We start from the raw sequence: 10788 nt of genomic DNA, 5'->3' as shown, positions 1-10788 counted from the left end.
TTCCCCAGCCATGCTTAGCCTGGGAGACAATTAGAAGCAGCGGGGAGTCATGTCAAGTAGTAAAACTCGTTTATTAACACACAGCAAGCACTTTTTAAAGCAAAAAAGACCCAGTGGCATGGGAGGGAAGGAAAAGGAACCAATTACTGTAAAGTTCACACCCTATCATGCACCTTATTTTCCACAGGCTGGTTATGCACTGAAGGTAAAGCAAATGGGGCTCTGCCCATTCAACCCCTCTCAATGCCATCTTTGCTGCCCAATTTGCTCTACAGCAAATTGGGTTCTGCCTAGTCAACTTCCTCTCAGTGCCATCTTTGCTGTCCACGTGCTCCACAGATTCCCCTTTATTTGTTTTAATGGCAGACCCATCTCCCAGTTAGTAATTCTTTTCCTTCTACTGTAAAGGTTATTTTAACAGGATTACATTGGAAAGAATAGCATTGGCCATGCAGGAGGTTTGAGGCAAGTCTGGTGGGCGAGATTTGGCAGACAAGGATAGGGAGGGCCCTTCTGCATGATCCAAGAGCTTGTCCCTGTTACATCACATCCCAACCTAGCACAGTAATAAACATCAGCTCCACCACAGTTAGAAATGTCCAAAACAGTTCAATTAATTCCTGAACATATATAAAAGTCACTATCTCATAAGGTTGTCCTCTTCCGAACATGGGACCAGCCTGGGTATTGGGAGTTCCATACATGCGGCAAGGTGCATTCTCGTGGGCCCCTATACTCAGGCCATTCTACTATAGTCCAGAAAAACAAGGAAAATTTAAATCAAACTGCAGACATAGCAAAGCAGTTCCATTCACCTGGTGTGGTTTATCTAAGCCAGTTCCTTGTATGTGCCTTTAAGTGAGCACAGGGGTCAAGATGACCTTTGAGCTTTACTGTCAGTTCCCAACACCCTGTCTTTGTTTAAAGAAGAGAACCTGCCTGTCATAGGTTGGGTGGATTGCGTTGCTGCCTTACCCATCATTGGGAACTTCTTCGGAGCAAAGCTAAAGGCCCTGTCTTACGTTGGTCAGACTGACACCCGCTCTTACCCATCTCTGGCCGCGATTCCTCTCGGGGGAAATTCATTCACTTTGATCTTGATCTTATGTAACTGGCTGGCTGAGCTCGTAAGAGTTTTGCAGTGCACATATAATGCAAGGAGGCATAGAAAATCCATCAGCAAAAGCATTACCAGGCCGAGAAATGTCATTAGCAGTCCTTTAACATTAGTCAGGGATGGGATAGCAATCTTTGCCTCTTCAGAGTCCAAAGGTGGGGCTTGTTCTAATCCGGGTATTTCCCTGTGGGTTTGAAAAAGTTCTAAAGACAATTTATTTGATTATTTCTGCATTGCCAGAGCTGATCACTGCACAGGTCACCCGTTGAGATCGATGCAGATTCCATAGAGCCATTGCTGGGACTGGGAAGGTCAGGACAGCCAACAGTTGGAATATCACCATCTGCAATTGTTAGAGAACACAAGACCTTCTCAAGCGCTGGTTGCCCTTGGGGATGGTTAGTAATTATCTTTTTGCTTTCCCTCTTTTATACACAAGCCTCAGCCACCATAGCTGTTTTACTTTCCTTGTTGGTTAGTTTATCTTGGGCATCCTCCTGTATAGAGAAAATGGGTAAATAGTTAAGGTTCCTGGCAGGGATCCAAATGGAGGCTGTCTCCCCTATGGGAAAAACGCATCCAAAGGCCCTGCTCATGGTAACTAGGGGGTCAGGTCCTCTCCATTGTTGTGTCAGGGAAGGGGATCCTTCCATCTGACTTTCCTTAAGGTTTGGTGGTCCTCAGTGGTTCTGAAATCTGGATTCAGTTGCCCCTTTTGAAAAGTTTAAAATGGTAATGGTAAACAAAGCTACCTATAACTACATATGGGGCTAACTCCCTTTTTTGTTTTAATGATTGCTCTTAAAGACACTGGAGATTTCTATCTATAATTACTTGAACTTTGGGAATTATAGGGAGTTCCTGCAGAATGATTAATATGCCATTTGTTAAAAAAATTCTGACATTGCTTTACTAACAAAACAGGGTCCATTTTTTGTTTTAACTTGTGCTGGTAGACCCAAGGTGCCAAAGCATTGAAGAAGATGTGTATGTGCTGTGGCCCAGCATGCTCCTGAGTAGGTATTTATAGATACAAAGATATATTGAAACTTACCAAAGGCTAGGAAATGAGGAACATCCGTTTGCCAGAGGACATTATGTTTAAGTCCTCTGGAATTTACCCCTGGTGGTTGTAATGGGGATATTTTTAAGAAGAGCTGGCATGTTTTACAGGTATGTACAATTCTTTTGAGATCCTTTACAGGAATCTAAGGAAATCTATGTTGAAGACCTCTCCAATTAATGTGGGTTAAATCATGCAAACAGGTAGCCTCTTGTAACAATAATGCTTGTGAGCCAGTAGCAAACTGGTCTACCCAATTATTGCCTAGGGATAAAAAACCAGGAAGTTTTGAATGCCCTCTCAAATGTTGAATATGTATTGAATATGAATAGGGTCTCCGCATCCTTCTAATAGACCCTTAAGGGTAACCATAAGAGGAGAAATAGGGTTTTCATCCAGCTTAATATGCGCTTGGGGAAAATGAGGGAGCAAGTTAATCATATATAGGCCATCAGAATAAAAATTAAAAGGTATTTGAATGACCTGGAGTGCCATAATTACAGCAAGCATTTTTATATTGTGCTGTCCCTTTGCAAGGTTTAAATCTTTGTTGACTCCGGGTGTTTTGTTATTCCTCAAAGGCTGCATACACAGAACCTGCTTTACCTCCATCAGTAAAAGCATGGAGAGTGCCAGGAATAGGTGTATGAGAAAGTAGAGGTGGCATTTTAGAGGAAGTTGCCATAACAAGACAGTCCATTTGGATGGCCCATAATGGCGGTCAATTTGGCCTAGAAATCCCTCCAATGAAAGAGCAAGATGAGCATTGGCTCGAGTGAACAACTCAATGTCTGCCATCTGAAAAGAAAAAACAATGGAGTGATGGTCAAGGCCATAATGCCTTTGGGCTTGGGTCTTTCCCTTGACAATAGCATCTGCAAGTTGGTCTGCCTGAGAGTACACCTAAGGTGTGCCCCCCAGGGGAGTGTGAACCCACTCGAATGGCTCCCCCTTTTGAGTTAAAACTGCAGAAATTTATGTGACACCTGCAAACAACCAAAAGGAAATGGGTTCAAAAATAGAATACCTCCTCAGGGAAACTTCATCCAGGGCTTTTTGGAACCACAAAAGTATTGCCCGATGACTGTCTGTAATTGTAATAACTTCTTGTGGTGTCCTGTCTTTTAGTAGGGCAAATAAGGTCACAAGATTATCTGTAGGGACAGCAACCCATGGCAACAGACAATTGATTCCCCTAAAAGACTCTGAAGTTGGGTTAAAGTTAGCGAGACTGGAAAATCCAGCAAATGCTTAAGGGGGCTGGCCTGAGTCAAGATATGATGGGTTCTGAGCACATTAAAAGGAGATACCTTTTGAATTTTATTGAGGGCGTTTTCAACATGGTGAGAACCTGGGCCAGAAGGCCCTCCAGGCTTCCCAGGTCTTGGTGCCCCAAAATTATATTATCCATGTAGACATAAGCAAGGGAGGTATCTGAACCCAGCACGGGCCCTAAAAGTGTGGACAAGTATTATTGGCAAAAGGCCGTGCTATTGGCCATTCCCTGTGGCAGCACTATCCATTGAAACCTCCGGTCAGGCTGGGAAAAATTAAGAAAAAGGATGCAGAAAACAAGCTTCTTGCAGTCATCTGGATGTAGGGGGATAGAAAAAAAAACCTGTCTTTAATATCAATGACAACTGAGGTATATTCTGAACATATAGCAGGAGTCCAGGGCATGCCTCTTAGGGGTGTTCCTACTAGCTCCATTCTTTCATTTACCTTACATAGATCTTGGAGCATATGCCAAGCCCCAAAGTCGTTTTGAATAATAAATACAGGAGTGTTCTAAGGACTCATAGAAGGGCATATGTGCCCAACATTTATCTGTTCCACCACCAAAAGGTAGAGGGCTACAAGTTTAGGTTTGGTCAATGGCCACTGCTCCACCTAGATAAGGCTGGCCATCTAAACCAAACTTGCATCGACAATACTTTTTTCCAATGGAATCCCTTCCTGCCCCTGGGGCAGGGTGTAGGGAGTGATTCTGCCCCCCCCCCATGCCGTTTGGCAGGGGATTGTTTTAAACAGTCCCTCTTAAAGTGCCCCTCCTGCCTGCATTTAAAACAAGTTCTCTCCCCAATGGTCTTAGGGTTTCTTGGTCCGGGCTGCCAATGCCTGGGTAATAGCCTCATTGCAGATGTCTAAGCCAGTAAGGCTAAAGCTAGTGATTGGGACTCGTGCTGTTGCATTCACACATCCTGAGAGGCCACCACCCATCTGCTCAGGGTACTCTTTCTCAATCTTGCACAGGCCATGCGGTGGTCTGCATTCATTCTTTCCCAGACCAGCAGCTTTACAAACTGATCTCATAGGTTCCCTGTGGGCAGCTTGTGGTTTATACTCTTTTGGAATCAGTCTACAAACTCAGCTAGAAGTGCACCAGGTTTTTGCCTCACTCCTGCTATGGGGGTCTCAGTGGGCCCATCATCCAGTTTGTACCAAACAGCAAGTCCAGCCTGCATCACCTGGTCATGGTACAGGCCAGGTATTGTGGCCTTTTGGACGCCAGTGGAGTACCCTTCTCCTGTCCCTGTTAACATGGCAAAAGTAATAGGTATCATGGGTTAAGCCTGCCGGTTATTCTCTGCTCGCAATCTGCATTCCTCCTTAAAGAAAGCACACCATTTAATAAACTGAGAACTATTGAGGACAGCTTTGGCAACATCTAGCCAGTCCTTAGGGACACACAGGTGATAATCAATGTCCTATAATAGGGTAAGGGCCCAAGGAGAGTTTGGGCCATCCTCCACCAACGTCTTGTGGAACTCTTTAAGGTCCTTAGCTTGCCCTGGATCCCATTCCAATGGCCTGTTAGCTCCAGGTGCCAGATTGACTGGATATGCTTGGGGAAGTGAATCCTGTGGCCAAGGGTCCAGGCTCCCAAGTGGCACTTCATTAAAGGGCAGGCCTCCGAGTAGGTTACTTCCCCAGCCCTCGGCCTCTCCATGGAAGGCTGGTAGGGGTCCGAGTCTTACAGATCTCTCTTGCAGGTCACGGAGGGCACCATACCACCCCACTCTGAATCAGGGGAATAGGGAGGGGCCTAGGAGAGTCAGGGACACCCGAGTCAGAGGGGGTAACCTTCACCTTCGTTTTGATTTCCACTGCCCACTCAACTCACTCTCAGCGCCATCTTTGTTGCCCATGTGCTCCACATGAATATAAATACTATTTTTTTATCTGCATATCTTAAAAAATCATGCTGACAACATGAAATAAAAAAAACCCAAAGTTTAAAACCTTCTTCTAGGCAAGTTAAAGAATTACTGAGAACAAGTATTTTAAGAATCATTTCAGAAAGCTTGAACTCAGGGCCTGGGTTCTATCTCTGAGATTAATAGCAAGGCTATTGCTGCCACATTGAACCACAGTGCCATTTCTAATTTTCTTGTGGTTAATTGAAGAGAAGAATCCCACTGACTTTCCTGTCCAACCTGACTTTGAGCTAGGATCTGGAGATCTCAGCCCTCTGAATAGCTAGAATTATAAGCATGAGCTACTGGCACATGGCTACACTAATTGCTTAACTAAAAGAGTTAAAATTAAATGTTGATAATGTTTAACTTTGTAAAATAAAGTTAACTGAAATGCCTTTTACTAGTAATAAGGGATCAAATGTGTCTACTTTGTAGGTGGGTTACAAAGTTCTTACCAAAAGCTACATAATTTCCTTGTTTTCTATTCTTCCAAAATTGTTTGCTCTCCAGAATCATGCCTTATCTTTCCTTGCTGGTTTCTGTAGCTTATTTCATACATGCTCACAGCTTCTTCAATTATCATTTCCTTATGTGAAGAGCTTGCAAATATCTATTTTCAATCCAAACTACTTTTATGCACCTCTCATCCATATATTCAACTGCCATAAATACTTGTGAAACAGTAACCTTGTCTTTCCATTACTGGATATAAATGTGTAAGTAAAATTTAGGAAAATAAAGGAATAACATCAATAAATATAGCTGATGATTGTAATAGTAATGCTAAATATTACTACAATGCTGTTTTTCTGGGCAATTTAATATAAAGCTCAAGGAAAACAACGTTTTTGAGTGCTGATATTGGGGTTTAAACTCAGGACCTTACCTTCTCACTTATGCATTTTCCCTCAAGGGCGGTGTTTTACCCTTGAGCAGACACAGCTTTTATTTTCATTGATGTTCTCTGCTGTGTTCAAAGCAGGATTTTTAAACCTCTTAATAAAGTGATTCTTAAATATTCATAGGGGAGCAAAAGAAGAATAGAAGACAATAGAAGAATAAAAGAGTATAAGTTCAGGCTTGAAATCCTAGCTACCCAGGAGGCAAAGAGATGAAGATTTTGTTTCAGAGCCAACCAGGGGAGAAAAATCTGTGAGACTCCTATCTCCAATTAACACCCAAAATGCTGGAAATTTATTTGGGGGATTATTTAGAGATAAGAAACCCTTTGTCTTTCCTTCTTGGGCTGGATTGAAACCGGGATTCTCAGATATCAGCTCTCTGAGTATCTAGAATTACCGGTGTGTGCTAACAATGTCCAGTTTCGAGAGGGCAAGGTACTGATTTCAAACTCAAGGAACAGCACAAAAACAAAAACAAACCTTATGAAATACAAATATACTGATAGAATACAAACCCAAACAAACCAAACATGGGTATCTAGATGGGTGAAGGTCTTAATAAAATTATTATCACTATTATCTTTTCTGGCATTTTAAGTAACCCGAAATTATGCATTAAAGGCATAGCTTAGTGGGTAGAGTACTAGCTAAAATGAAATGTATCAAACCTACTTAAGGAAGAAAGAGAAAAACAAACAGAATCTACACATATTTCGTTAATGTACTTTTAAATGCATTCCAATAAAGAAAACTCTAGGCATTGATGAATTTATTATTGACTTTTCCTAAAACTTTGAAGAGATCATTTTGATTATACAAAAATACTTCTTTAGAAAGGTAAGAAATAGTAGCTGCCCTCTTAAAAGTTTCTTTTTTTTTTTTTTTTTTTGGTCCAGTCGTAGGCCTGAACTCTGGGCCTGGGCACTGTCCCTCATCTCTTAGGCTCAAGGCTAGCGCTCTACCACTTGAGTCATATCGCCACTTCCGGATTTTTTCCCCTGCTTATGTGGTGCTGAGAAATCGAACCCAGGGCCTCATGCATGCATGGCAAGCACTCTACCACTGAGCCACCTTGCCAGCCCTTAAAAGTTTCTTTAAAAAAATACCGAGCTGAATTTTGTCTGGAATTTTATTCCATGTACTGAGCAATTAAGGCGAATTGTTTCAGGACATTGAGTCTTCTAACCATTAAGTACTTTATTCATCACTTACTTAGTCCTTATTTTTTGTATAACATTTGAAAGGTTCTATAAAATCCATTTGGAGGGTCTTTACTCAAAGCAGAATGGCATAATGTAAGCATCTCAGGATTTAGAGCAGTGAGTATGAAAGCCATGAACAGTTTATCTTGTCTTTGAAGAAAATTTTAATACATAGAGCATAAATAAGAAAGAACATTTTAGGTGATAGAGTAAATAATGGAGGCCAGGAGGTGGCCTAGCACCACCATAGGAAGACGAAAGCTTGGGTGCACCCTAAGGGAGAACTGTCCTGTCCTGTTCTGTCCTGTTGAGATACTTGTCATGCATCAGGTGCCTGCACAGGGAGGGCTGGCACTACTAACACAGCACCATGAATACGGTCAGCTTGGCGTCTTCCATGGTTCACAGCAGAAACCAGATGAAGTGGAGCAGGGATTGGACAGAGGGTGACCCGTGTTTGTTGGATGGTACTTCTATGCATACATGATGAAGACCACAGACCTGCTTTTGTTTTTCCAATAGAGAAACTGCAGCACTGCCTGGGGCACGAGCATGTCCACTTGCCTGGGAAGCTTTGGGCCATGGAGTCCTCCACCAGCATGTTGGCAGAGCCAACACTGTGGAGTGTAGAAAGTAGTATCAAGGTTCCCAGTAGTTCTCGCTTTCCTCACAGTCAATGCCCAAAACAAATGGAACCATGGGTGGCCCTTGTTTCCAGGAACCCCAACTGGAACACTTCAAGGCTCTGGATCAGTGGGGTCCATCAAACTGAACATCCTAGCCAGACACTACATCCACTTCTGCCTTCTTTGAGGACTCCAACACCAACATGGACAGTGCTGCTGTGCTTTTTTGCTGGCCATGAGGGAAGAACAGGAGTGTGCTCCCGAGCACATGAACTCCTGAGCCCCAGAGGGCTTACTCTGTGACATGTACCTGAAGAAGAGGGTCCAGTACTTCTGGCGTGCCCTTCTCCACGCAGTTTACCTTGCATGTGATTGTTGTCTTCATTCTGGGAGCCTTCCTGCTCCACCATCGCTGCTGCCAATGTGGCCCAAATACTATAACCTTTAGAAAGACTAGGTCAAAGCCTGAAAATATCAATACCAAGAATTGGGTGCATTAAAGAGGAGGGTATGGAAAGGGTAGACAAATGAAGGGAGGAAGGGACAGAATGTAAATGAGCTCATTGGATGAGAGTGAGGGAACAGAAGATGCTGTATGAAAGGTAATGTATTTATCTGCTTCATGAAATTGAAATCCCTCTACACAACCTCTTTATAATAATTATAAACTAAATTACTTTTCTAAAAAGGAATTCATTGCATATACCACAAAACTAAGAAAAGTAAGGGAAGGGGTGTGTCGGGGGGTTGTATGTTGAAAGGGTGGCATGGATCAATACGCACTGTTTTCATAAACTGCTTTGTTACATGGCACTTCTTTTGTACAACTACTTAAAGATAATTGACAAATAAAAATAATAAATGAGTAGATGTAAGATAAGGTGAGTACAGGAGAAAGAAATGGTTGATATATACTTCTGATATGGAACAGGGCTTCCCTTTAGGTTGGAATCCTGTAGAAGAACTCTACTGTTTTTATAATATTTCAGAATAAGATGAGATTCATAAAGCATGATTCATTATAATTTGTCAAAAATAATTTAAATAGTTGTTAATTGCCCAACAAAATTAAATTCCTATAGTATCTTTGTGAATAAATTTAATTTATGATCATGTTTTGACAGAAAAATCTATGAAAATATTTTATTTACTTATTTTTTGGTCAGTCATGGGGCTTGATCCCTGGACTTGGGCACTACCCATCAGCTCTTCAGCTCAAGGCAAGCACTCTACCACTTGAGCCACAAAGCCATTTCTGGTTTTCTGGTGATTAATTAGAAATAAGAGTCTCATGGACTTGCCTGCCTGGTCTGGCTTTGAAGCCAGAACCTCAGATCTCAGCATATTGTGTAGCTAGTATTACAGGTGAGGGCCACCGGTGCCTGGCTAAAAATCTTAATTCCAATTCACCTGCATAAAGCCAGAACTTGAAGCTTTGCTTAAAAGGTGGAATGCAGGCAAAAAGTGAAAAGCAAATACTAGCAGAGAGGCAGGCAGAGAATGAGAGAGGAAAAGAGAGAGGGAGAAAAGAGTGAGAGAGGGCAAGAGAGAGGGAAGGAGACAGGGAAAAATGTAAAAACGGGGGAACAATGGGAGGAGACAGGCAAAAGTGGATGATGAAAGTGAATATTATAAAAATATATGAAAATATAATGGAGTCCATTATTTTGTGCAATAATAAGGCAATATGTTTAATAGAAATTCAAGTGTGAAAGCAAATTTCTCAATTTATAAGTTTTATTTAGAAGTAATGAAGATGGAGATTAGCTGCTGGGGAAGGTATTACTTGCATTCTATTCTAAAACCCCGACCACAATCCCTGAAGATGTTCCTATCCAGGCCAATCAAGTAGCCACTGCCAGTTTTTGAAGCAAAAAAAGAGAAGTGTCATTCTGAGAACCAGAGGATTATAAAGACTAGCCATCTGTGGCTCAGGCTTGTAATCCTAATTACTCAGGAGCCTGAGATGTGATTATCCAAGTCAGGACAAGCAGGAAATCTTAATCTCAAGTTAAACACCACAAATAGGAAATGGAGGTGTGGTTCAAGTACAAAGGCTCCAGGACAGCACTCAGGCACTGAATTCACCTTCAGGTTCAGTACACACACACACACACACACACACACACACACACACACACACACACACACACACACACACACACACAACGTTAATTATATATTAGAAAACACAGTCATATGTCAATATTTAATGCTCACAAATGTTAACTCCTACTGAATTTCACATTCTCTTAAAAGAGAGTAGCTTCTTGACAGAATGTCCTTAATTTTTAAAAAGAATTTATAGCCATACTTCTTTGGCAGTCTCTATCACAAATTAGAATGGCGGGGGAGGGGAGGGCATGGGAAACTAGCCACTTCCTTTATGCTTCAATGATATTCTTGTACTTCACTAGTGGAAAAACATTAGCAGGAATGAGATGTGTCTAAAATAATATAAAACCATTGAAATTGCCGCTGATCATGTACAGGCTGATTAATTCTGTACAATATGACATATACATTGAACACCACAGGATGCGCTTTCAAGTGAGAAGCAACCTATATATGATATAATCGGTAATGTGTGTATTTTATACTCATGGACATAGATATTTGTATATGCATGGGAAATGTTCTGGCAATATATATCTGACAATGGAATTCTTTGGGGAATG

Source organism: Dipodomys merriami, unplaced genomic scaffold (genome assembly GCF_024711535.1).
Source record: "Dipodomys merriami isolate MVZ:Mamm:240054 unplaced genomic scaffold, mDipMer1.0.p SCAF_648, whole genome shotgun sequence".
Lineage (NCBI taxonomy): Eukaryota > Metazoa > Chordata > Mammalia > Rodentia > Heteromyidae > Dipodomys > Dipodomys merriami.
This window is presented reverse-complemented; position numbering follows the sequence as displayed.